This window comes from Corvus moneduloides, chromosome 3 (assembly GCF_009650955.1).
Source record: "Corvus moneduloides isolate bCorMon1 chromosome 3, bCorMon1.pri, whole genome shotgun sequence".
NCBI lineage: Eukaryota > Metazoa > Chordata > Aves > Passeriformes > Corvidae > Corvus > Corvus moneduloides.
The window spans coordinates 40,050,534-40,056,533 of NC_045478.1; positions in this window are offsets into that span (position 1 = coordinate 40,050,534).

The window sequence follows — 6,000 nt, forward strand, 5'->3', positions numbered from 1 at the left end:
AGTTAGAGTAATTTGGGTTTTAGAACAAAAATGAGTTTCTCTAACAAAGACACACAAAATGAATATCAGGGAAATCAATCAAAATGTAATAAACTTTTATTAAAAAAAGACATCACTCTCTGGCAATTCATAAAACAAGTCTCCAAATCTGTATAGACAGTACAAATAAACATAAAATGATTCTTTAAGGGCATAATGAAGGGTTCTGTCAACAACAATAAGAAAACAAAGCATAGATGTATGTTTGTGAAAGAAATTGTACATTTTCTCTTTTTCAGAAAGCCTTTGGCATTTCTTTCGATAAAAAAGGAGTACAAGATGCAAGAAATGAGCTCTCCATCTGAGCAATGTCTTTTTAGTTTCTTCTTTCTATTCTATCAAATTTATCATTGATAATCTGAGCGGGTTTTGATACTCTGTGAGGGCTTTTGAACTTACCGGAGTACTTTAAACTAATCCTAAATGTCTGGGACTTGGCCATATACCTAAGTTCAGCAGAGCTCCACTCTGTTCCTAGAGTACTATTTCTGTAAGACAGAAGCCTCTGTTTTGCTTAAACAATATATTTCAAGCTAACCCTTTTCCAAAAATTACGGTTTTAATTCTATGAAATGTTGCTGGCATAATGTGTGTTATTAAAATCACTGTTCTGTATTTTGTTTTCTTTTTGAGTTCATTTTAAGTATAAAGTTACCAAAGCCCTGCATCATATTTGGGTCAAAAGATAATCAGCTGAAAAGGGATGTTTACTTAATAATTATCCTTAGAAAATGAATATGAGGGCAGTAGGGTGAATTGCAGGTCACCTAATCAGAATTTGAGCCTTACATTAATTGAACACTTGGATTTAACTCCTAACTTGCAAAAAGACTTCAACTTTTGAACTAGTAGTACCTTAAATTAAATAGAGTCTGTGCTTTTATCCTAGGAGGTATTTATTTTAGAACAGGTTTAAGAAGTAGGGAAAAAACCCCTCCATAATGAAAGAAAAATTAGAAATACCTGAATGTTTTCTGAAAAAAAAAGGAAAATACAAGTCTCAGAGCCCAACAATACAAAGGTCATCATGGATCTTCCATCGGGATCACTCTGAACTCTGGGCTGCTGAAACGACCTACCTGGTCATCACCTCAGCCTCTCTCAGATACATGGCATTTTCTTACACTCCCTCCCTCTCACCCTCCTTCAATCGTTTCTTTCTTCTTTTCCTGTCTTTCTTCCATTGATGCCTCAGGTTTTAACTTTTATATTTTTTAAATCCTGTACTGCTTAGTGTGTAACTCTGAAGTTTCTTGTAGCCTGTTAACTTCTGCTCTCTCATGCTGGTTAGACATAACAAAGCCTCTCTAGGTCTGCTCTCCAAGGACACCCAGATTGTCCTATGTAGTGGGGTAGGTCTCGGGAGCAGGAGAATCCAGCCAGAGTCACGACATGAACACCGATACGATTTGAGCATCGTGCTCTCCTTTATTCTTCACTTATACCAACTTATACCTTTTCAAAGTTCATGCCCCTTTCCCATGAGAAAGCCTCTAACCAGCAGGGGAGCTGACCAGTGTATACCTTTTCCCAAGGCTGTTCAAGGCCGCTGGCTAGCAGGTGCCTTGCAAGCCTATCTTCAGCCTGAGGCCCCGTCAGGGGTACTTCTGCAACAGCCCTGGGATGCCCAAGCTTTCCTGGGGTATCCTATATTCCACAAGGAATCCCTCTACAGTCCTAGGCCCAAAATGTGTAAACCAGCATCTTAAGAGGGGGGTGAGCTTGGGGAAATTGCATAATTAACGGACGTTTTAATTGGAGAATTGATCCTGATATGCAAATGAACCAAACTTATAAAAGTGTGAAGAACTCGTGTCTGGGGGCCCATCTTGGGTGTAGCCTTTTTGACTGCCCAGGGTGTGTTTTGAAGGCCCTTCAAATACATACCTACCTTTATTCCCTTATTCTTGTCTAGCCTCTGTTTTTAGGTGGCCACCCCAGGCATCACCATTACCCTGAATATCTTAATTCCCTTCTTTGTCAGGATTCAGACAAGATGGCAATTAAAAGACATTTCCAATGGAAAGAAAAAAAAGACTTTTTCTTCAAACTTGTCTCAGTTGCCTACTCAACTTTTTCTTCTCATCTGTTGTTCCTAGTAACAGCTCTCTGGGTGATTTCAGGCAATTTATTTTCCTTCCCTGTGTTGAAGCCCTTGAGAATTTCCCCCTACTAGCTACATAAGAGTTTCATTTGCTCCCAAATGATTTCAAATTTTTGTTCACATCCTTAAGTTCAGGTACTAATCATCCACCTCACAAATCCCTCCCTTCATCAGACACCTGAAAGTGCAACCTTACTGCTTCAATGGTTATTGTAAAGCCGTGACATCAGTACTCTGTAGTTTATTGAGAAGACTGTTTCTTGTGAGCAGCAAAGGAATAAAAACATTATGCAACAGAAAAATTGTGGTCTGCATTTCCAAACTTGAGTCTGAAAACATTAAGTGTAAAGTAACTGTTAAATATGTAAACATTAATGTGATTGGCCAACCTTGAAATGTAGAAGATAAAGTACATAAATGCACACCTGTCTGTCTGCATGTTTGTATTGCAACTCAGCTGTTAATAAACCTGGGTTTCTTTCAATAGGAGTTTTTGAAATTTGTGAAACCTAAACACTGGTAACTTTTGAATAGCTGGTTGAGCCATTCTCCTCCTGGTTTGTTTGTTTTTCTTTTAAAATACCACACCCCCTGCTCCTTTTAATGTTATTATTGATATTATTATAAGGGTAAAATTAGTGTTATTATTGAGCACAGTGCAGACATATGCACAAATATATATAAAAGGTTGCCTTTCCTTCAAGGACAGACCCAGAGACCTGAAAAAAAATTAGAAATTCATGCAATCTTCTAAATCTGAATGTTATTTGGCATTCATCAGAGCCAAGAGGTACTCAGTACTCTTAAAGTCAAGGTGCCTAAATAAAGAATTAATAGCTCAGTATGAGGCACCTCTTTTGAACACCTGAAGGTTATAAGAAATGAGGACATGGATCTAGAATGCAAATGGTTATGCGGCTGTTGCTGCTGCTGTAATAAGCTAACTTTATTATTATATTTGCCAGGTAACTGCAATCTTTATAGAGACCAAACATATCCAAGGTTTATTTTGTTTATTTATAGTATTAGGAATTAGGAAGTAACCTGAGTTAAGATTAAGCACTTTGAGCACTAGATAGGACTGTATGTGGGAGACTTTGGAAGATGATGAATCAGAACTCCTACACTGGAGCTTGCAGAGATAATCTGTGACTTTGGGACTCAAATTTGCCTTTGTTCATTAAAAGGAGAGTGGGACATCAGATCTCCAGCTGTTTTTGGAAGCTGCACTTCCTCCAAGCCATGGTCAGTGACAAGAGCCCAAGAAGACTCATGACCCAATACTGCATGATCCTATACATTGCTGCCTTCATGAATTCTGTTCGTGGCTTGTTTTGGGGGCACATGATCTTCTGGCACCTAGTCTTGGGACAAACCCTCAGCTCTGCTCTGCCCTGCTCCAGTCCAACCTCATACTGCTCAGACCTGGGGACTGCTACTCACGAGACAGCAATGGACAGAACTTTGCGAGATCCTGCTGGACAAAAAAAGGGAACTGATTTCCTCTTCTCTGTTTAGATATTCCTTTGTGCCAAAATAGGCTTTGGTGTCTGCAGCACAAGTTTGTTTAGAAGAAGCATTTACTTTATCAGTACTGAGTTTTCGCGTGCTAGTTATACTGTTTGGATACTGCAGATTTAGCAATGTGCTTCAAAAAGTATAACAAGCACCTCAAAGGATTGCATTGAGAGAGCTGAGGAGAGAGATATCAAACACAGGGAGCAGAGCTGGTGACACACGGTTCTTTCCTTGTGGCCGAGGATGGCTGGGTAGGTTACTTAAGCTTCAGATGTGTCTGGAAAAACCACATATTATTTCGCACAGTGACACCTTGACAGCAACAAATTCTTGCTGTTTATTACAAACTGATATTCAGACTAGCTTCTCAGGGGTGACTTTAGAAAACAATGAAGTCAGATGCTGATAAATGAACATGGGAGCCAGGAAAAAGAGCTTTAAATCTCTCTTGGGATATGCTGCATCATGTGAAAGGTGAGAAAAACATACTCCATCTGTGAGGTGAGGAAATAAACATGGCACCGAACTGCTACTGTGAGTCTGTGCATGTGAGAAGTGTCAAATCCTGTCAAGCAAGGGACCTGGTCTTTGTAAAGATGTTCTATTTTGTTGCCTTGCATAAAGTATCTGTCATCATAGTCCCTATTTGAGAAACACTGATCTATTTGTCAATGTTTGAAATCTACAATGAGGATGTGAGAAAATCAGGGATGAGACCCAAGATCTTATTTTTCTTTTATATTAATTATTTTTTATAGTTGTAATTTTAATAATTAGCAAACCTACAAATGTACAGGAACTTGTACATAATGCATTTCATTGCTCTTGATCATTTCTATTCTGCCTCAAGCCTACTCATTGTACTCTTCGAAAAGTGTATAAAACATTGGGGGGATATATGGTCAAATATTTCCTAAATTATAGCATTATTTACTCATAAATTAGCTTATAGTTCATTAGAAGGTCCTGTAAAATGAGTTTAATAAACACCCCATCTCATTTAGAAATGGTGTCAGAGGACAGCACAAAATAAGTAGTGAATTTAATTATATCTTTAGAAGTTTGAACCCTCATAGAATGAGGAACTGATTAGCACTCAAATCAGTGGAAAAACAGGGAATGACATTCCATATTTGTGGCCTCTGGGGCACACCTTCCAAAAGGGAATGATTTGAAATGTCACGAAAATGCATCATACCCTCATTTAGTATGAAAGTGTTTTGAAAGTTTTTGATCTAGATCACACGTGTTTGTATTAGCAATGTCAAACAATGTGTGTATGCACATTTCTGCATTTGTGTACTTGTCCCTTGTAGTACCTGTTTGTTTTTTTTTTTTTTTGTTAGTAAAGCTTGTAACCTGTAGAAGAGAGACACTTCTTGGGGGCTGCTGCATTCCCCTCTTCATTCATACAATGGATTTTATGAGGTGCAAGCAGAGCTTTACCGTTCCTTACACTCATGTGTCCACAGCTTCATTTTCTAAGGCAGAGGGAGCAAAAAAAAATGGTACAAGAAATATGTTCTGCATAGCAGAGAGAAACCTGGAGGCACATCTGCCTTCCATAGCAGTGAGCTGCTCTCCTGCTTGCTTGTGGCAAAGCCATTACTGAGCCCTAAACCAGCCACAGCCATCAGGTTTTTAAAGCCAAGATCTGAATCAAAAGAAATATTAAAATCCCCTCAGACAGTGCTACAGTGTGAATATTAGATGGTCAGTCTAAAATCCTTTGAAGAGCGCTCGCACATTCCAAGGTAGTGGTGTAGCCTAATAACAGTGTCAGAGATGAAAGGTTTGGGAGGTTTGATCCGGCAGCTGGAAAACAAGTTGTACTACGTGAGGCTTAAAGAGTTCAAACTCTTCAGCTTATCTGAGAGGAGACAGAGAGGTGGATTGATCATGGCTAGCTGCTTACACATGGAAAAGAGATCCAATAGCAGGGTGTTTTTGAGCTTGTTGACAAAGACCTGACGAGATCTATTGCAAAGACATAGACAGATTAGGCCTTGAAGTAAATCATAGCTTTCTAGCAGAGAGGCTAATTAAACTAAGTTACTAACAGTCTCCTAAAAGGGCTGGAGGGGGGACAGGACAGGGATGACTCAACATGGATTTAGATCTTGAAAGAGACACATAATTAAATCCTTCTATGAGATATAATTTAATCTACCTCTGGGCCAAATTCTGTGTCCAGTAAGTCCAGAGACTGAGGTGGAATAGTTTTTTTGGTACTTTCTGCCCTTAATGCTTGTAAATGTATGAATCCTTTATTTATGTCCTCTTTTTGTGGACCAGGGAAAGGATAATAAATTATGCACAACCCTGAGAATGCCCATAAC